Source organism: Mesoplodon mirus, assembly GCF_964341445.2.
Source record: "Mesoplodon mirus genome assembly, contig: SUPER_3_unloc_2, whole genome shotgun sequence".
Taxonomy (NCBI): domain Eukaryota; kingdom Metazoa; phylum Chordata; class Mammalia; order Artiodactyla; family Ziphiidae; genus Mesoplodon; species Mesoplodon mirus.
The window spans coordinates 3,227,836-3,249,057 of record NW_028295808.1 but is presented as its reverse complement, the minus strand read 5'-3'; the positions used below and the strand labels follow the sequence as shown (position 1 = coordinate 3,249,057).

Sequence of the window (21,222 nt, the reverse complement as noted above, 5' to 3'; positions counted from 1 at the left end):
CTGGGAAAAGTATAGTTTCTACTCTGAATTCAAAGTATACTTTGAAAAAGTGAAAAAATTCAAACTATAGTTTCTACTAAACGAGTATCACTTTCGCACCATGGTAAAGTTGAAAAATCAGTAAGTCGAACCATTGTAATTCGGGGAATGTCTGTATATAAATCTTTGTATAATATATGTGTATATGTGTTTGCACGTGTATATTTAAAACTGGAATTTAGACTGTTTGCTACATCTCATCTTAGAAGCAGACTAGGCCCAAAATCTATGCCTCAAGCCTTTGGTGAATAGCTAATGAATTCAGTATTCAAACAGGGATTAAAAATATTGACTTGGAAATTCAGGACACACTTACTACTAAAAATGTTTTACACTTTTTACTTAAAAGAACATAGTTAGGTACACATGATTAGACTCTACCAACTAAAATAAATTATTGCCGATTTGGCTAGGGTTGTTGATCACCACAAAATACTTTCTTGCAGACAACTATGGCTTACATATTAAATGGGAGGCTTTAGGCAGTTTTTGTACTTGTTTCCTTAGACCTAAATGGTCCACATAATGATAAAAAGTCAAATAAGAAAAAAATGTAAAATTATGTGCTTTTCAAGCCCAACAAAACTGTTATCATACTAAAACTCGCCTGTGTACTAACAGTGTAGTTTTTATAGGCAGGTGTTTCTGCTACTAAAGTTTTCACGTTAATTGAGGCTCTATTTTTGATTTCAGTTTAAAGGTGTTGCTAGTGATTGAATCTACTCAGTAGTGCACTTTTATGAATAAGACTCTGAATATTAAAATTCTTACATGTACTCTCTCAATTCATTGAGATTCAGTCAAATAGAAAGATATCATATACCAAGAAGATTCCTTTGTATATGATGTACAATGGAGTAACAGATTAATTTTCCTTTTTGGACAACTTAATGATATTGATTAACATTAAAAAACTTCAACAGTTACATATTAAAAAAAAAGACTGGGGTACAAGGCAGATAATTAGTAGTATTACCTTTAAAGGCTTTTGTTAGAGGAAGTGAATGTTAACAACTCTTTATAAATTAAAGTTGCCCTCTCCCAGGAACTTCAATACTGTACCAGAAAAAAATAAAATAAAATTGTCAACTATTGCTTTTAAGAAAGGGAACAATTCCCATTTTCTATAACATTACTTCTGAAATCAACACCCTTGATATCATTTCTGATAATGAGTCAGTGAAAAGAGTGATTAGACAAATGGTACAATTCAGAAAGAAAATAAGATGCAGAAAGAAATTCAGAAAGAAAATAAGATGCCAACTGAGTTTTCCCAGGTCATCCAATCAACTCCTTGCAGAGTTAAAAATAGAAGCTAAGGCTAATTCCCACAGCTACTGCCAGATCAGAGCCTGACAACTTTGCATTGTGGTAGCTTCAACCTCTCCTGCTACTGGGATTCCCTGCATTGAGACGTCTTCCTATGAGGTTCAGTCATTTCAAGGTTTGCTTTAAAACGGAGAGGGGTAGGAAAAGGTTCATAATTTTAGGGAAAATCTGTGGTAATGAGATCTCATTGTAAACTGCTCTCGAGAATTAGAAAGATAAAAACTGGAAATATTTACTAACCCTTACTATGTCTCAAACACTGCAGTAAGTTCCCTTTTATGTTATCTTCTTTAATCTTCGCAACAACCCTGTGATTTTCCTGTTTTAAATATCCAGAAACAATTCACAGTGGTTAAGTAACTTACCCTAAGTCATAGAGATAGAAAACAATAGAGGTAGGATTCAAACTAGGTGAGGTTCAAAGTTCAAATTCACTTCCTGAAAAACATGATTAGAACATAAATGGTAGCCAAAACTCCCCAAAATAAATTAAAAAATTAAAAGAAAGAGAGAAAGGAGGAGAGGAGGGCCTAGTGATCTGCATACCTTAAAAATAATGTTTAGAACTTTTTGATTGATCTTAAAAATGACCAAAAGCTAGCTGCCTGAGAGCTCTAAGAATAAAATTATTAACAAACTAAACAAAAAATATTGATTTTTATACTCACTCACTTTGAGATCACCCAATTGCTTTCCTTTCATAACACTGTACTGCCATTTTATTTCATTTTCTATTATATTTATTAAGGGATAATTTAAAGACAAGTATTTTGCCTAACAGGTTAATGATTCTTTTTTCTTCTAAACGATGACCAAGATGCCGATCCTCCTCCCCTTATTCAATGGACTAATTAGTGTCAGATCATTTTAGTGTCATATTTAATTTCTGTGGTGAAATAGTGATTTCACAAACCCTGTGAAGATGTTACACATCCACTATAACATGCATGCAGGTGGAAAAAATTTTCAACTGATGTAGATTTTGCTTTCTCTATGATTGTATTCTTCACAATCAATGAGATAGAAAAAGACACAGAGATAAGAGAACTGTTGACTAATATTTTCTTATTAAAATGTGTATCTTGGGCTTCCCTGGTGCAGCAGTTAAGAATCCGCCTGCCAATGCAGGAGACATGGGTTCGAACCCTGGTCTGGGAAGATCCCACATGCCGCAAAGCAACTAAGCCCATGCACCACAACTACTGAGCCTGCGCTCTAGAGCCCACGAGCCACAACTACTGAGCCCATGCGCTGCAACTACTGAACCCGACATGCCCTAGAGCCCGTGCTCTGCAACAAGAGAAGCCACCGCAATGAGAGGCCCACGCGCCACAACGAAGAGTAGTCCCCACTCCCCGCAACTAGACAAAGCCCAGGCACGGCAACAAAGAACCAACGCTGCCAGAATTAAATAAATTACTTAAAAAAATAAATAAACCCTGTATCTTGCATTTTCAGTTTTCTAGAAGTTCGAATCCATGGTGGTTGAAAAAAGAAGAGTAATGTCATATGTTTTCTTGTCCTGGGTAAATGGATTGTGCTTGGTTGAGTGACTTTTTTTTTTGCCAAAATTTCTTTTTTATTATTTTTATATCTACTATTACTTATTTGAATTCTACTCACTGTTTTTTGTTTTTTCATCTTTATTGGAATACAATTGCTTTACAATGGTGTGTTAGTTTCTGCTTTATAACAAAGTCAATCAGTTATACATATACATATGTTCCCATATCTCTTCCCTCTTGCGTCTCCCTCCTTCCCACCCTCCTTTTCCCACCCCTCTAGGTGGTCACAAAGCACCGAGCTGATCTCCCTGTGCTATGTGGCTGCTTCCCACTAGCTATCTATTTTACATTTGGTAGTGTATATATGTCCATGCCACTCTCTCACTTTGTCACAGCTTACCCTTCCCCCTCCCCATATCCTCAAGTCCATTCTCTAGTAGGTCTGTGTCTTTATTCCCATCTTACCCCTAGGTTCTTCATGACCTTTTTTTTTCTTAGATTCCATGTATATGTGTTAGCATACGGTATTTGTCTTTCTCTTTCTGACTTACTGGTTGAGTGTCTTGAACTGCTCAAACTTTAAGGTCCATCATCTCTAATTTCCACCTAACCAAAACCTCAGACAAGAAACAGGAGAGGGCTTCCCTGGTGGGGCAGTGGTTGAGAGTCTGCCTGCCAAAGCAGGGGACACGGGTTCGAGCCCTGGTCTGGGAGGATCCCACGTGCTGTGGAGCAGCTGGGCCCGTGAGCCACGGCTGCTGAGCCTGCGCGTCTGGAGCTTGTGCTCCGCAACGGGAGAGGCCGCGACGGTGAGAGGCCTGCGCACCACGATGAGGAGTGGCCCCCGCACGCCGCAACTAGAGAAAGCCCTCGCACAGAGGCGAAGACCCAACGCAACCAAAAATAAATAAATAAATAAATTACTTAAATTAAAAAAAAAAAAAAGAAACAGGAGAAAGGGTAGTGCCATCCATAATTCATTCCCACCACACCTACAAAAATAATCACAAGGAACTTGTGTAGAATACCAATTCTTTTGTATTAGGAAGGCAGTTTTCAAAATTAAATGGTATTGGCTCATTTGGTTGTTTAATAAATATCTTGCAGATGCCTATCATAAAGCCAAATACCAAACTGACCATTTAAGTTGCAGGAATTTGTACGGTCTTGATATTTTACTATTTTAAAGTAACAGTTTACATTTGAGTGCTTACCACAATATGTAATACCAATGAGCTCCCTAGAAATCTAAACATTTATAAAATACACCAGATGCTACTGTCTCATGCCTTGCTTTGCAATCCTGGATTGCTTTCTCCTATGGAGATGATGTAAGAAATATAAGCTAGATATCTCTTCTATGGGATCACCAGCCATGTCTCAACTAACTTTTATCAGTGGAGACTCTCAGTACATACATATTTATTTATTATAAAACTCTTTGGTACTGATCATTAGGTAATTCCGGTAAATGTGGGCACGTAATAATAGTTAAGAATGTCAGCCCCATTTCATTTCAGCTTGATCCACTGCAGGAAAGCACAAATTAGATGAAAGCAATTTCCCCAAGAACAACTCACTTCCTTGAGATGAGACATAAACTTGGGTGAACAATGATTTGTCACAATTTATTTTTGAGGGTAGTGGTTTAAAAAAAGTGCTAATGTAATCTTTTCAGAATGAATCCTTTTAAAAATGCATTAATTCTCCAGTGAATATAGCTTATAATTAAAAACCTATACATGTAATTTTACTTTTCTAAATTTTTACATATGACCATATATAATAAATATGGAAATCTTAAAATCTTCATTATCTTTAAAATTTGATGGCCTTTAAATCTGAATTTGGATTTGGTGAGTCTGACGGATTATTCTTAGTGACTCTATTGGGTACCACCAATTCAGATTCAACATTGTTTCTGCAAGTCTCAGAAGCATTAAGTTTTGTGAATGGATAGAGGGTATTAACATCCTGGTGGTTTTTCACTACATTGAGATGACCAGAAAACCTGAGTGTGAAAGATCATGGAGAGGAGTGTAAGAAATGGCACTAAAGGTATCACTGACTTCTCTCTATTTACTCAGATTCTGCAGTATACAACAGAAGGAACAAAGCAGGTTGTGTTGCTGCTACTGTTGCAATGACCAAGGATCCTCAGTCTCATCGCCACTGCAGTCCATTGTTTAAGATGTGAGCTTGTTGTTGCTTATTCAGGCAAAAGTCAGAATGCTTATTTGTTTTATGTCTGTTTTTTAATGAGGGTTTGATTAGACAGCAATAAAGACAAAAGTAAATAGGAGAAATGTTTATTAATAGGTCCCTCCATCCCTATCAACCAAAGAAAAGGCATACCTTAAAATATTGTAGTGAAATGTCTAGGGTGTGTCTGTCTGTGTTCTTGCCACCCTTCACCTTTAAGTAGCTTTTCAAAAATATGTTATAAACATGTTGCTTCATCCTTGCCCTTTTAGCCTGTTAATGTCTAATTTAAGTAAAGCAGGATGCAATCCCCAGCAAGTTATCTGTTTCTCCTTTCTTGGACCATGCAAATCAAAACAGTCTTCTTCTAAGGAGGGTAGTGAAAAGTTGTGCCAATTGTGTTCATACTTCAGCTATTCCAACGTCCTTTAGTTTATCTTAAATGAGACATTCTCATCTTTGGGCTTTAATTATTCTGTTTAAAAATAAATTTTAAAAGATACTCTGAAGAGAAACTAAGAAAAAAAACAACAAAATAAAAGATTTACCATAATGCAGGTACATAAATATGAACTAAAAATACTTTTAAATTAAAAATTAATCTTTTTATTTTAAAAATTAATCTAATTAAAATTACAGATTAGGCTGGATAGAATTGATCCATTGCTGAAGCTTAAAAACAAACTAGCTATAAATGTTACTAGTTTTCTACACTGTTGTTACAAGACTTGACTGACATCCGTGATGTACTCTGCAATATTTTTGAAATGATGAAATGTGTGATCCAGAGACTTGAAATATTTCAATACTTGTGTATAGGAATTTTCTTCCATGAACTAGAAATGAAAAAAGTGAGAATGTTTCCTTGCTCAAATCACATTAAGTGGATTCCCTTACATTACTTGCATTCATTTTTAAGATAGTCATAAATGGTTACATAAAATACAGGAATATTATCTGTTGAAGAAGTTGATGGTTTTTATAGTCAATGTATGTATTCAAATGATAAATGTTTCTGCATAATCTCTGATCCAACAATACCATTCCATGCCACTCCAAGAATTCTTCCCTCAAAAGTAAAAGCTCCAGGACATAAAGACATGAACCTCTATGTCCATTACCACATTTATTGAAATCATAAAACTGTTTGGAACTTAATAAATGTTTATCAATGGGTTTTGACTGAATGAAATTATGGCTCACTCATAGTACACATTACTGGGCATCTACTAAAGGTAATATGGTAGTGATATATGCTAGATATCATTAATATAATAGAAACACAATGTACTAAAAGTGTTTTGCAACTAAAAATCACTATACATTGTATGGCTTTAAAAAGGAATGAAATGCTGCTACATGCTATAACATGGATAAACTTTGAAAACATTATGTTAAGTGAAAGAAGCCAGACACAAAAGGACAACTATTATATGATTCCACTTATATGAGGTAGTTAGAATAGGCAAATTATAAACCCAGAAAATAGAATAGAGTTAACCAGAGGCTAAGGGGAGGGGAGAAATAAGGGGTTATTGTTTAGTGAGTACAGTTTCTGTTTGGGATAACAAGAAAGGTCTTAAAATGGATAATGGTAATGGTTGCTCAACATTGTGAATGTACTTAATACCAATAAATGATACACTTAAAAATGGTTAAAATGGTAAATTTTACATTATGGGACATTTTACCAAAATAAAAAATAAAAATATACTATAAAATAAAGTACAAATTTACCTCATACTAGGCATACTATGAAGTTTGCATAAAATTGCACTTATTTTAGGAGCTTATATGGTTATTATCATATTTGGGGACATGTAAAGAAAGCAACAGCTTAAGTAGTCCTCTTGAGTTCTTTCTCTCCATCTTTCCAACCTGGTGTTTTCTAGATTAATGGTTTTGTCATGCCTCTCTTTGAATACTAGCATCAGTAGGAATGCTAGCTAGTACTGGTTTCCTTAAGTATCAGCTAAAAAGTTTAATGTATTTTTATGCTGGTAATTGTTTTAGAACCTGGGAGGGATGTCATTGTTTTCTTAACTTGCCAAAAGCAAATATAGTACTGTAGACAGCATTACTAGAAAGAAATAGTAACTTTGAAGTAGACATATGTCCATCCTAAGCAAACTGAATATATTTCAAAGCAGACCACACCACTCAACTGCTGGCAATGTTCTTCCACATACTTGGCAGTATACTACTCGAAGTCTGAGAACTGTTTCTTTTTTGTAAAAATGATTTTGATTGGGAAACTCTGAATAAATCCTTTGGAATGTGTAACGTTTAGAGCTCCTTCTGGGATTCCTTTTCCATGAATCAAGGTTCTTTGATTCACTATCCTCCTTGGCACTTGCTTCCTAGTCATCTCAGCAGCCTTTGTGCCAGTGCTAATGAAGAGCTCCCAGTTTAGGTCCTAAAGCAGGGAGAACAATAAAAGGAGAACCTCATTTCAAGTACCAGAAATGTCTGGGCTATAAAGGACACACATATTGTCAAAGTAAGCCCAGAGTGGGGTGACATCACCAAGGTCATTCCTGGCTCCACGTCCCCCACAGGAGGAACACCTAACAATTATTTGGAAACAGGACACTATTTGAGAGAATCCTAGAACATGGAGGTGAGGCTGAAGCACCCCCGTGCACCACAGAGACCAAGACAGACTGCATTAGAAGGGTGAGAAAAGGAGCTACACGTTGACCACACTGCCCCTCCCCCAAGCCAGTGGGGCACCATGGGTGAGGTCTCCCCTGAACCTCTGGTTCCTCCAGTAGGAGAAGAGAACTGGGGGACAGCAAGCACCACCACTAGCATTGGGGTTGCTTTGTGGGAGCCACTGCTCTAACCTGCTCCACTGGGATTGCAGGGGAATCTGCAGGGTTTGACCACTAAAAGTTGGACTGTGATGAAGGGGGAAGGGGCATGCAACAGCCAGCACATGGATTGCGACCGATGGAATTCATACCTGCAGTGCCCAAGTAGTGATCACAACTGGCACCTTTGCTTATCTACAGAGCCAGGTTGGTGGGACACTACAACCGGGGAACTCAGCAGGGTACAGATCCACCTGATACGCATCTGGCCCTTGAACCTGGTTTGCCCATACCCAGGGAAAGAGCAGAGTCACAGCCCACCCACTGTGGAGAGTGTCTTCTGGCCATCTGACCAAAAGCGCTGGCAATAAATCCTGGAAGCCATTTGGCCCAGTCGTGCTCCAGCCAAGAGGCAGGCAGCCAGAGCTCATCACTGGCTCTGGTACAAAGCAGAGCCAGTATCAGGTGTGGAGGGATCCTGTACCATGCACAGGCAGGGAGATTCATTCATATCCAAGGCTGAGAGGAGCTCCCAGCTCCTCCCAACTGGGGAGCCTGTTTGAGAAATTAAGAGTCGCCTGGAGTGGTCCCTCCTCATCCCACCCAGGCAAAGGAACTGGGACTAGCCCCATCCCATCTGCTGTGGAGAGTGTCTTCCTGGCCCATCTAACTAGAAGGATTGGTGACAACTCCTAGAAATTGTGTGGCCCAGTAGTGCTCAAGCCTAGAGAAGGGTAGACAGAGCTGATAGTCTGCAAAGCAAAGCCAGTGGCCTTGTTCAGCCACAGAACGTGGAGTGTGGATCAGCTTGAGTTAAGACAACAAAGAGTTTTACTGGCTTTAGAGTTGCTTCTCCTGCTGCACCCAGGCAGGAAATCTAATTCATAGCCCTACTCATCGCTGAATACAGCCTTCAGCACGTCCAACTGGGGAACCTAACCAGAGAACATGGGAAGCTGTACAGCCCATTAAACAGCCCTAGATACAGTGGCACTTGAACAGACAGCACAGCCTGTGGCCTCCCCCTTATGCAGGGCAAAACCAGTGCCCTCACCTGACCAGGGAATTAAGTGCACACTCTGGCCTGATTTGGGTTCCCAAACAATGAACTATACAGGCTCTGGGTCCTGTCCAGAGCCAGGTCCTATACAAGCTCTGATTCTCTGCCAGAAAACTAATTCATAGCCCCATGTACTACTACTACTGAATATAATACCCAGTTAAGTCTGGAGGAAGAGCCCAATTATTCAGATATGCAGATACCAATGTAAGGAATCAAGGATCACAAAAATTAGGCAAATAGGACACCACCAAAGGAAAGTAATAAAACTCCAATAACTGACCTTAAAAAAATGAAGATCTGGGCTTCCCTGGTGGCGCAGTGGTTGAGAGTCCGCCTGCCGATGCAGGGGATGCGGGTTCGTGCCCCGGTCCAGGAGGATCCCACATGCCGCAGAGCAGGCTGGGCCCATGAGCCATGGCTGCTGAGCCTGCACGTCCGGAGCCTGTGCTCCACAACGGGAGAGGCCACAACAGTGAGAGGCCCACACACCACAAAAAAAAAAAAAAAGAATATCTATGAACTGTCAAAGAATTCAGAATAATCCTCCTAAGGAAGTTTAGTGAACTACAAGAAAACACAGACAGCTAAGTGAAATTAGGAAAACAATGCTTGAACAAGACAAGAAGTTTGACAAGGAAGTAGCAACATCAAAGAAACAGGAACACTAGATTTTAAAAATACAATAACTGAACTGAAGAATTCAATAGAAAGTTTCAAAGGTAGATTCGACCATGCAGAAGAAAGAATCAGGAAACTGGAGGACAGGACTTTAGAAATTACCCAGTGAAAGGAACAAAAAGGAAAAGAATAAAAAGAGTGAAGAAAGCCTATGGAAATTATGGGACACAATAAAGTAAACAATGTTCATGTATGGGAATCCCAGAAGAAGAAAAGAGAGAGAGAAAGGGAAAAAAAGTATATTTAAAGCAATAGTGGATGAAACCTTCCCAAACCTAGGATGAGAAATGGACATCCATATCCATGAAGTCCAAACAAGCCCAAATAGGTTGAACTCAAATAGGGCTACTCTGAGACACATTGCAATTAAATCATCAAAAGTCAAAAACAAAGAAAGAATTTTAAGACCAGCAAGAGAAAAGAGAGAAGTTACATACAAGGGAACCCTGGGATAATTGGATATTCACATGTAAAAGAATGAAATTGGACCAATATCTTATACCACTCACAAACTAACTTGAATTGGATTAAAGACTCAAATGTAAGACCTGAAACTATGCAACTGCCAGAAGAAAACATAGGAATAAAGCTCATTACATGGGTTTGGTAATGACTTTTTGGATATGACACTGAAAACACAAACGACAAAATAAAAAATAAACAAATGGAACTACATCAAACTAAAAAGCTTCTGCACAGCAAACAAAAGCAAAAACAAATCAACAAAGTGATTGAAAAGACAACCTATAGAATGCAAAAAACATATTTGTAAACCATATATCTGATAAGGGTTACTATCCAAAATAAATTAAAAATTCATACAAATCAATAGCAAAAAAGAAAATTACCCAATTAAAAAAATGAGCAAAGGACCCGAATAGACATTCCTCCAAAGAAGACACACGAAAAGCCAACAGGTACATGAAAAGATGCTCAATACCACTAGTCATTAGGGAAATGCACATTAAAACCACATTGAGATATTACCTCACACCTGTTAGAACAGTCATCCTCAAAAGTGTCAAGAGATAACAAATGCTCGTGAGGCTGTGGAGAAAAGGGAAGCCTTGTGCTGTTGGTGGGATTGTAGATTGGTAAAGCCAGTATGGAAAACAGTATGGAGGATCCTCAAAAATTAAGACTAGAACTACATATATCTAGCAACTCCACTTCTGGGAATATATCCAAAGAAAATGAAAACACTAACTCAAAAAGATATCTGCACCCCCATGTTCATAGCAGCATTATTTATAATAGCCAAGACATGGAAACAATCTAAGTGCCCATTGATGGACAAATGGGTAAAGAGGTTGTTTTATATATTTATAGATATATACGTATTATATGTATATACACACACACACACTGAAATATTATTCATCTGTAAGAAAACAAAGAAATGCTACCATTTGAGACAACAGAAATGGACCTTGAAGGCTTTATGCTAAGTTAAATAAGTCAGAGAAAGAAAGGCAAACACTATATGATCTCACTTATATGTGGAACCTAAAGAAAAAGAAAACAATCAGAAAAAGAGATCAGACCTGTGGTTACAGGAGACAGAGGGTCAGGGGAGGGGAAATTGGAGGAAGACGGTCAAAGGTACAAGCTTCCAATTGTAAGATAAATATATACTATGGACATAATGTACAACATGATGACTATAGCTAACACTGATGTGTGATATATAGAAACATCGTTAAGAATAAATTCTAAGCATTCTCTTCACAGGAAAGTATTATTTGATCTCATTTATATAAATTTGTGTGTTTGTGTGAGAGAGAAGGACAGAATACAAAAATGCAAAAAGAAAAGTTGTAAAGTACGAAGCTGCTTAGGTTTATATCTCAACTATAACAGATAACAATTTGTTTAATTTTAATAGGTACAAAAATAAATATTAAGCATAGAACAAGCAAAACGAAAAACTGAGCCCAGCGTAGATGTCCTTAAAGCATTTGCAAAGGAGGGCTTTATTAGGTCCGCGAACACCTGCAATTACAGGCAAAATTCTATGTGTGTGTGTTGTGTATGTACTTGGGGAGTGGACGCATAGCCTTTATTGAATTATTAAAGGGGATGTTAAGACCCAAAAGTTTAAAAAGCACTGGAAAGCCTGACCACAAAACCATTTTAAACTACTCTGATTATGTTTTTATAGTTTTCCTTCACTCGTTAACACTTCAAAGAACAGCATGTGAATGTGGAAAGAATCTCTGCCATTTAGGTAAGATCTCTGAGTCTCAGTGTAAAATTAGCATATAGTAGAAGGATGAAATTATACACCATAGATGAAAGTACCTAGCAGAGCGCTTTAAGACTAGTACTTATTTACGCAAGACATCTTCCCCTGCTTACTTGTTTTCCGTAGAATGAAAGCACACTGAAAGCTGGTACAATGTCTTCTTTAAAGTTTTCTTTTGTAATGCTTACTATGCTTTTTGATACGGATGAGCCAATATCCACTTAAGGGCATGTAAGCTCACAATAACTTTTGTTGAATATAACTGTTTGAATTTACTTTCACTATATTATTATATAGGGATTTTAAACTAAAATGTACCTGCACACACTATTTAGAGCCTAACTTGGATATTAGAGTAGGTGGATATACACCCCTGGAAAATAATAGCTAATTTCTTCACTAAAATCAAATTGCTGAACGTCTACTTTGCATATACATAGCTGGGCACTGTATTATGAGTTTCAGGTGATAAAAAGTTGTTAGTCAAAGACTCTGCTCCCTAGGGTTATTTTACAACAGCAAATCATGTTCAAACTAAAGGATAGACCAAAATAGAAAGTGCCACAGGCATTTAGACAAGGGAGAAACACATCTGAAATGAGAAGGAAGGTGGGTATGGGGAAGGGTTCATGGAAGAGGCAGTGTATGCTGTGAGCAAGGTTTCAACGTGTAGCAGGGTGAGTGAAAGGAACAAATGAAGACATATAGTCGTGATATCATGAGGCACAAACTAGAAATAAACAGCACTTGTTCTAGGCTGGTCATGAGGTAATTTAAGGGGATTAGTGAGAAACTAGATAAAGAGATATCTCTTTATGTATTACTTATTAATAATACTTTTGAACACAAGTATTTAATTTTTAAAAAAGAACAGTATAGGGATAGGAGACTAGGAGGTACAAACTATTATTATAAAATGAGCTATAAGGATATACTGCATAGCACAGAAAATATAGCCAATATTTTATAACTATAAATGGAGTATAACCTTTAAGAATTGTGAGTCACTATATTTTACACCTGTAACTTATATAATATTACACATCAACTATACTTCAATTAAAAATGCTATTTTAGTGAATAAAACACTAAGCAGTAAAATTTTTAAAAAAGAACTTAGAAGAGAACTTAAAAATAAAGGCATAAAGAGCAGGTTGAAACAGCGCAGAAATCTGGCAATTAAGAGGCCATTGATAACTTTCAAAATAGCACTTTTTCTACCCATTCTCAGTGGAGGCAAAGCCTTATGAATCCTACTATTTCTTTTTCTGTTTTTCAAAATCTCAGGATAAGTCTATTTCAATTGTAGCTAATGGCAGTAATGCAGCACCAGAAAATGCCTTTTGTAAAGAGAGGGCAACTTTGTGAATCCTAAGTGGGTACTCAAGTCTTAAATTACTGATAACACTGACCACCCACCAGACTACATGTTTTTTTTTTTTTTTTACGTGATTGGAAAGCAGATTGATTTCAATTCTATCTTGTCATATCTACAAAAAAGTTCCTACAGTTCATTTAGCAACTAATAGAATACATCCTTCTATTTGGTATTACTCCTCCTTAACACGGGGCAATTAATTTTTCCTTTCTCTGGGAAACGTTTTTAACAAAGGAAATAGAGTCATAAATTAGTTTCGGTTAGGAAATCATACAACTATTTCTACCTAGGGCTTTGAATTTAGAAACTTTCCTCAGAAATTGTTTAAATATAACGAAGTCCAAATTCAGAAATACCTTAAATTTAATTATCTTAGTTGCACTAAAATAACAAATTCTATTTTCTATCTTGTTTTCTTTCTTCCCCAGAAGGCTTCTCCAACCCTAATCCATAACTTAATGCATTCATCTCACCTATACAATCACTGGCAGGTATGATGCCGGCTTTGGCGGCTCCAGTCCCCTAATCCTGACCCATTTCTTGCCAAAGAGCTCAGTTTCTTCAGAAACCAAGTAACAGACATTTCAATTTCTAACCATCATTAGCATATTTTCATGTACTAATACTCAACATAAAAACACCTTTCAAAATTACAGAAATTTTTACTGTACTTAAGATCAATTGCACTAACCTGTATTTCATAAACCTTGGGCTACTTTCTAAAAAATGAATTATTATTTTAATATGTTTTTCACTTATTATTCAGAATAATTATTCATATAATTAAATATTTTACAATTAGGTAAGAAAGGTGGAAAATAGTTTTGCTATTCTTGTTCTTTGTTCTCTCTTCTAGTTGGTGTGCCTGAGTCAAAATTTTAGAATATTGAAAATTTACTATTTCAAACCCAAACCACATTTAAAGATAATAATAACAACCAGCCAAAACAATATCGGTCCAGAGGTTTGCATGGTCCGGGGAACAGTTCTCTGAGGGGGCCATTTGGAGTGGGATTTGCCCACCCCCCTCCACTCCTTCTGCCTCATATACTGAAGATAGAGACAAAGAAACCAACTCAACTCTTTCCAAAGTGTATCTATAAATAGAGAATTTGTAATCAGAAAAACAATAACGATATATAATAGAAGTAACATGATTTTTCAGAACCAGTATCTTGTTCTAAAGCAATATTTAAAAAAAGAAGGTAAGAAGGTTAGCTATAAACCCTGGACCTCTTTTTCATTGGTCTCCTATTTTAATTTGTTAAAATAAAACCCATGGCCTTTTGAGTCAAACTGTCTCTTTAATTTCAGATTTAAAGATAACAAATCTCTTTTTAAATGGAATATTGGCACACAGACACCACACAGTCTGGCTTATTGCAACTGTTCTCTGTTGGTGAAGTGGCACATTTGTAATCCCCACCATAGCAATCTTCACCATTTCACAGAATATCATTCAATTGTACATCCCTAGGTGAGCAACAAGAATGGGCACTTGAGCTCAGCAGCAAAGCGTTTGTGGGGAAATCCTAGGTCAGAACCTCCAAAAGGGGAGACTAACTTGAGGATGCCCAAATAACCTGAGGTTTACCTTGCCCACCTCCCCTGGCTTTCTGACTGCCTGTGGGAAAAGCCTCTCTGGAATCTCTTTTGAGGTTATTGGGGGAATCCTAGGACAAACACACTGCTTGCTTTTGCAGGAGGACTTGCCCCATACCCTACCCAGCTAGGTGTCTCACAACCTAGCTGGACTAAAAAAGCTTCAAGAAAAACGGGACAGACTGACATTTGCATTTCTACTTCCACCTATTCTTATGCACGTGGAGCAAAATATGTAGGTATAGCCCTCTTTCTCACACCCCAACAGATTCTGCTGTCCTCGAAACCCATCTGGTAGCTGCAGTGACTACAATGAAGGGAGTTATCGGAAACCATGTTGGTACTGGGTTTAAAGGATTTTTCATGCCATGTATTTTGGGGAAGGACACAGATAATAGTCCAAACATGGTATAAGGCAATGTCCTTTCTGGGTCCTTGAAAAATCAGTCACGGAACAGAGGTGGTGGACAGGAGCTGACAAGAGCTGGCTTGTTAATGAGCACAGCATCCCCGGGGTGGGGGGTGGGGGAATCAATGAAATGATTGACAAGAGAAGATGGTAAATGAAGGGAGAAGTGGGGACAAGTGCTGCTCAACCCAAGCTGAACTCCAGGAGGTAAGTTTCTCCTCTAATTTGAGATTCTTTCTAAAGGTTCAGTATTGAAGTGGGTGTTTGACGTTGAAATGTGCAGACCCATTCTAATAACTGGAAAGGGAGAAGACTGAGGAAGGCAAAAGGAGAGGGAAGATTTCCGATTACTTCTCTAGGCTGCTGACAAGAACCTGCTGCTCGCAAACCAGAAATTAACCAAGCGAAGGTTGAAGGTAGCAACGTAAAAGTGAAACTCAAATTATTTTCCATTCTGAATCCTCTTCAATATCGAAGCGAGTGTGGCACAGCAATGGTTGATTATCTTAAGATTACAGAGGCTGACCGCCTTCTTTGTTTGCCCAGTAACACCGCTCCTCCAATCATCTCAAGCACTTGGCTGATTAATATTTCAATTCCAGTTGCTGCTCCTTTTCCCATTGCAGAAGGTGGCAGGGATATTCCCCTTCTTCCCTCTGTATTACAAACCCCATTACTAACCAAGCAGAAAGCACCGCGCAGTGTGGCCGAGGCTAATAATAGCCGGGCTGCTTACCTTCTCCGGAGGGATCGAATCAGCGCATGTCCCCGCGCCGGCTGCCCCGGGGCCGCAGTGCCGCCGCGCCAGGTCTGTGCTTGGTCAGTTCGGCCGGCCCCCACCCCACCTGCCAGCTGCAGCAGCTGCTCCCGCCGCTCCCGCCGCCGAGCTCCGGCCGCAGGAAGTCATCCCCCGCGCCGGGCCGGATCGCCACATTCCGCGCCAGCCGCGGGGGGAGAGGGGCCTCTCCCTGCTGCGGGGACCGGCTCCTGGAAACTGCACTCAAAGATCGCTACCCTTCCCGGTTGTAGGGTTATTTTCTAGGAATGCTTTTACAGAAGAAGCGTCGCCGGCTGGTGGACCGAGAGAGAAGAGCCAGAGTGACTTTCTCTGCAGAGCGCCTTACCTCTGAGCGCTCCCCTGTCACTCCCGCGGCATGGACAGCTCCATTCCGCTGTGTGGGTTTTCCACCCTCTTCATCTTCCTTATCTGTATTGTTCATTTCGCTGAATTTGAGAGTGGGATTAGCTTTGAAGATATCATTCAGACACTCCGAAAATATTTTAAATTGGCGACTAGTTTTTCTAAGCCCCTGTAGCAAGCTCCACTTTCCCTCAACACACACACACACACACACACACACACACACACAGTTACTCGCACGTACACACCCAGCCAAACCACTCACAATTAGGAAAGCTGGGACCTCTCGCCCTCTTGCCTACGTAATGGAACAGGAAACTCCCAAAGGAGTGGGGAAGTAGGACCAGCTAGCGAAAGCACTCGAGGAAAGAGAGAGGGGTCGCCCCAAGATTTTGTTGCTGTTCAGTAGTGTCCTTAGTGGACAGATGTTCCCCCTCTAACCCCCTGGCCCCGCCCCAAGTGGAATGGCTGGTCTGGTGACCGCTGTAACATTTGGAAACAAAGAAGCTGAAGCCACATTAACAGGTGGCTGCATCTCTTTCTTTCCCGAAGGATTTATCAGAATTGGCTTTAGGAATAATATTAGCATATACGTATATAATAAACCCTTTCCTTCTCTCTTTAAATTGGCACCACCTATTAACAGGTTTCTCTCTCTCTCTCATTTTCCTCCCTCCCTCCTTCCCTCCCTCCCTCTCCTAAGCTGACCAGATCATCAGTTTGCGGACTTAAGGGGGAAAAAAGGCCAAGGATGTGCTCTCTTTACAGCTGAACCAGGGCTTATTTTCCTGGTGTTCAGCCATTCCCAAGTAGAGAGGCTTTTTGACACTAGGGTTCTCTGTGAGTGAACTTCTCACATTCAGCGTGCTTTTGGAATTGCCCATCACTAGGTCCAGGCCAGTTTTATCCTTGGATTTGTCCAGCAACCTAAACAGTATAATTGCACAAGGCCAAGGCAGTACTTTTAATCTAGGAAGAGTTCCCAACTCTCTGTTTAGCAGTTCCAAAATTAGGAGGTAGTGTAGCAAACAGTTTCAACAAGGCTCAGTAAGAATTCTTGACCCTAGAATGCGGGCTTTTTAAAAGCTGGAACAACCTAATTCATCTCTCTGAGTTTCACTTTCATAAAATTAGACCTCACCAAAGAGCAGGGGATTCTTAATATGTATCAAAGTGTATGTGGAATCTGGATGGGAATATTACATCTTTAATTTCACTAACCTCTAGCTGCAATTTAGTATTTAGCATGTCCTTTAAATCTAAATGCAGACAACAAACCACAATAATATTAGGAGTACCTGTGACTATATCCCCAGCAGATACCACAGACAATTTCCTAAGGCAGTTTTTATAGTTATCTCAAAGTATCACTAGTCTGATGTTACAATCAAATCATCATTACCTTTTTTGTTTTATCTAATAGACTATATCTATTTTAGAATGGTTTTAGATATACAGAAAAATTAAGGGGATAATACAGAGTTCTTATATATCTCATTCCCAATTTCCTCGATTATTGACACCGTACACTAGTGTGGTACCTTTTTTACAATTAACGAGCCAATATTAATACAATAATATTAACCAGAGTCTGTACTTTATTCAGATTTCCTTGGCTTTTGCCTAGTGTCCTTAATTCCATTTCAGGCTTCCATCCAGGACACCACATTACATTTAGTTATCAAGCCCCCTTAGGCTCCTCTGGGCTGTGGTAGTTTCTCAGGCTTTTCTTGTTTTTGATAACCTTGACAGTTTCTTTTTAAAATGTATTTATTTAATTTATTTATTTTTGGCTGTGTTGGGTGTTCGTTGCTGCACGTGGGCTTTCTCTAGTTGCGGAAAACGGGGGCTACTCTTGGTTGCAGTGCGCAGGCCTCTCATTTCAGTGGCCTCTCTCATTGTGGAGCACGGGCTGTAGGCGCGTGGGCCTCCGTAGTTGCAGCACATGGGCTCAGTAGTTGTGGTTCACGGTCTCTAGAGCGCAGGCTCAGTACTTGTGGCGCACGGGTTTAGTTGCTCCCTGGCATGTGGGATCTGCCCAGGCCAGGGCTCGAACCCGTGTCCCCTGCATTGGCAGGCGGACTCTCAACCAATGCGCCACCAGGGAAGCCCCAACCTTGACGGTTGTGAGGAGCAGTGATCAAGTGTTTTGTAACATACCTCACTAATGTAAACTGTCCAATGCTTTTCTCATGGTAAGACTGGGATTATGGTTTATTGGGAGGACAACCAGATAAAGTGCCTTTTTTATAACATCTTATCAAGGGTACATGCTATCAACGTGATTTGCCTGTTGATGTTGACCTTGATAACCTGGCTGAGGCCGTGTCTCAGATTTCTCCACTGTAAAGTTACTCCTCCACCCCTTCCACACTACACTTGTTGGAAGGAAGTCACTATGTGAAGCACAAACCCAAAGAGTGGAGAGTTATGATCCACCTCCTTGAGGACAGAGTATGTACATAAAGTATTTGGAATTCTTCCACACAGATTTGTCTATTTTCCCCTAAACATTAATTTATTCAATTATTGATATTTATTTATATCAGTATAGACTCATGGATATCTATTTTATCCTTTGGGTTATAATCCAATACTACTTTATTTTGTTGTTTGAATTGTTCCAGCTTTGGCCATTGGGAGCGTTTGCTTTTGGCGCCTGTGCTCCTTTGACATACTCCCTTTGGGGTGTGTGAGTTTGTGTGTGTCTGTGTATCTGTGTTTAGCATGCATGTTTGTGTGTGTGTTTAACACTTCCTGACTTTCTGGTACCACAAGATGCTCCAGGCTCATTTTGTGTATTTCCTGCCCCAGTCCTAGAATCAGTCATTTCTCTGAGGAGCCCTGATTCCTTTAATTGGAGAGTAGTAATAGAAACCAAGATCTGGGCTCTAGATGTGCTGTTGCTAATGGGCTATTATTTGATTAGGCTCTCTTGACTGAGAGAACAAAGAAATATATATGTATACTAACCCATGTATATACACATATCAGTAAATATTTCTATATATAACTATCTATATCTATATTGAGCTGAGTGTATACTGATGTCTGCAACTATAATGCATTAACGCTGAGATTAGTTTAGCCTTCTCCTCTTGTTTATCTGTAAATTCATACTTCAATATTGAGAAATGTGGCTACCACCATCCACCATCTATTTATTTAATTGTTCAATTTCAGTACACATGTATCAGAGTTGTGAACCCATCTCCCCAACATCACTATTTTTAAGTATAGTAGTTAATAGAGTCTCTGTTGTATCTCGTTATTTAATGGGTTTAAATACCCATTCGTTTCTATATCACAAATTTGGTTTTTAAAATATTCTAATGACTGCACTTAAAACATAGTAACTAGTTTCTTTTGAGATTCTATGTATTATATTTTATGAATTTAAAAGTGTTATTTTAAGACTCTTTAAATGGGCTACTCCATATTGTCAAAGGGATCCACAGTAAAAAGAAGGTTAGGACCCCAACCTCACAAAGATTATTGTCAGTTTATAATGAGATGATGTGAAATTGTCTGGTGCAAATGTTGGGAGCTCATGCTTGATAAGTGTTAGCTTTGTCCACTTGGGCAGGCTTCTTTCTCCTTTAAAGTTCTAAATACCTTGGAAGAGAGAACATGCTAAACCTTATGGTTAATAATTTATAATGTAGTGGAAGGATTTGCTAGGTATCAGGGTTGGAGGTAAAGGTCCATATAAGGTTGACGGAGGATGAGTGATTCCACTGCAGAAGTTTGTACTTGATATAAATTAATATAAGTGCAAGCAATGTATTTTAAGTTCATTCTAGAGGAGTAGTTCAGAATAGCTTCACAGAGGAGAAGACCTGAGCTATCTTGGGAGATGTTTAAACAGATGAGGAGTGGAGCCGGAGTTGGGAAGGCAAAGGCAGTGTAGCCTTAGAATGCAAATGTTCACAGACATGATCTTGTGGCTTATTCACCATCCTTACCAACCTAATAAGGACACCTGCTGGTAGCTGCATCATCATCATCATCACCATCAACATCATCACCATCATGTTAATAAAGAATGGATATATTTGCCAGGTAGTCAAACAAGCTCTTTGCACGTAGCACCTAGATGTTTTCTACGATCTGCCTTATGAGTTCAATCATTGTAATTATTCTCATTTTTCACATACAAAAATGAAGACTTAGAGAGATTAAGTAATTTGTTCAAATCTTGGTGTGTGCCCTCTCAACTCCATGCTCTTTACCTCTGTGCTTAACAGGCTAGGATGATTTGCCCATATTAAGGGCTCAAATATTGGTTGATAAGTATAATAATCTCATAAAAGGAAAAGTGAAGTAATCTACTTTGATGTTTATGATGCAGTTTGGTGAATGCACTTAAGTGCCAATAGATGAATAATAAAAGTTAGAAACACACAAAAATAGAGAAGAAAAATTCCTATGTGTATGTCTGCTGGGAACAAAAAATCCTCCTGAATGTCTAACTTCTTAGTAAATATCAGGATATCACATACACATCATTAGGCAGCATCAATGGAGGATCCTCTGTACCCTGCAAGAGGGCACTGTTATAGATGCACAGAAAGAAAATTCATATTTCCTGTACATTTTAAATAAGGACATACTATGATCACTCTTTAAGAATGAAGTAATTTGACTTTTCAAATTTTCCTTATCAATTGGTGTATATGAATCATGTTAGGTGAAGAATTATTGGTTGATTGGACACTTTATGTTTTAATTCTTTACAGAAAACAGTAAACAAATCCTTTTAGGCTTAAAATATCACATTCAGCAAATGAGTTATTATACTGAAGAAAGTGATGAATT

At 38.7% G+C, this 21,222-nt stretch overlaps 1 long non-coding RNA gene across 1 annotated transcript; it reads right to left on the bottom strand.

The window, feature by feature from the left end:
* Positions 1-6,620: 6,620 nt before the first annotated feature.
* LOC309801659 lies at positions 6,621-16,631 on the bottom strand. The gene is made up of 3 exons (XR_014293632.1): positions 16,000-16,631; positions 9,232-9,393; positions 6,621-7,491 (listed from the first exon to the last, which is right to left on the bottom strand). It is a non-coding gene; the product is annotated as an uncharacterized lncRNA (long non-coding RNA).
* Between the last annotated feature and the right edge of the window lie 4,591 nt (positions 16,632-21,222).